The following is a 1,350-nucleotide window of genomic DNA, read 5'->3' on the forward strand; positions in this document are numbered from 1 at the left end:
TTTCGTTGTTGGTTTTCGGCCTTACTGCTTATGTGCAGAGATGTCTCCAGATTCCCTGAATCTTGTATTTATATTTTATAGACTGTAGTTGATGTCCTGCAAAACTACATTAAAAAACGTGATTAAACTGTTGGACTATTTGCTCACACAATCGTTCACAAAGTGGTGAAACTCACCCCATCCTTGCTTGTGAACAGCTGAGCCTTTCAGGGATGCTCCTTTATACCCAATCACGACACTTATCTGTTTCTAATGAACGTGTTCACCTGTGGAATGTTCCAAACAGGCATTCCTCAACTTTCCCAGTGTGTTGTTGCCCCTGTCCCAGCTTTTTTTGGAATTTGTTCCAAGCATTAGATTCAAAATGAGTGAAAAAACAAAGTTTATCTGTGTGGACATTAAATATTTTGTCTTTGTATTCAATTGGATGTAGATTGAACAGGATTTACAAATCTTTGCATTCTGTTTTTATTTACGTTTACATAACGTCCCAACGTGGAACTAGAACTGAGGTTGTATGACTGCATAGTGGAAGTTATCAGAAAAAGATCCAGGCAGACTGCTTGTTTAACAAGAGACACTGTTGCTTCTAAGGTGTATTTGAAAATAGCATCCATGTACTGTATAATTTTGAATATAAAACATAAGAAAACCAGCAAACCTTGTATTTACATCCCTATGTACGTGCATCTTGTTGTTGCACATCCGTAGCATGCAGCAAAGCTCCCTCTTGCAGCTAGTTGGTTGGCTGCTTCAGGCCCAGGGCTGTTTTATAGGACTTGATCAGAATCACACACTTGTGAGCTGTTTAACGATGTAAAATGGCCGTGGTAAAACAAGCTCTTTTGCTCTTAACTTTAAATTGGAACATGGCTAGATTTCACCTCAGTGATTGAGAGAAGAAATGATGATGAAAGTATGACTCCAAATGCCAAGAGAAGCTTCTGTTTGGGACTCCCTAACAGGCTCCTCATATTTTAGGGTGGGTTTAACAAATGTGTTGGGGTCAAGTCACATGATCCTTTCTTTCAGCCTTAAAACAAGATAAATAAAAAGAGGTAAGCAGTGATTAAATAAAATTATCTGTCAAGATTTCAGCCACCAGTATTCAATTGTGATTTTGTGGTTTTATCTTGTGAATATTTTTAATATATGCAGAAAAAACATTCATTATTTAAAATGCAGGATATTGGCTGTAAAAGCAGTGCCTGATGTGTTGCTGAGTCAAAATGCAAACTGAAAATGTCTCCCTTCTGCCAGAGCGCCAACTAACTCATGCATTGTGACTCTGGTCCTTGTGTGGGTGTTATTGAGCGTTAGCTACTGTTGGTGATAATGACCGAGGAGCCT

Source organism: Girardinichthys multiradiatus, chromosome 3 (assembly GCF_021462225.1).
Source record: "Girardinichthys multiradiatus isolate DD_20200921_A chromosome 3, DD_fGirMul_XY1, whole genome shotgun sequence".
Classification (NCBI taxonomy): domain Eukaryota; kingdom Metazoa; phylum Chordata; class Actinopteri; order Cyprinodontiformes; family Goodeidae; genus Girardinichthys; species Girardinichthys multiradiatus.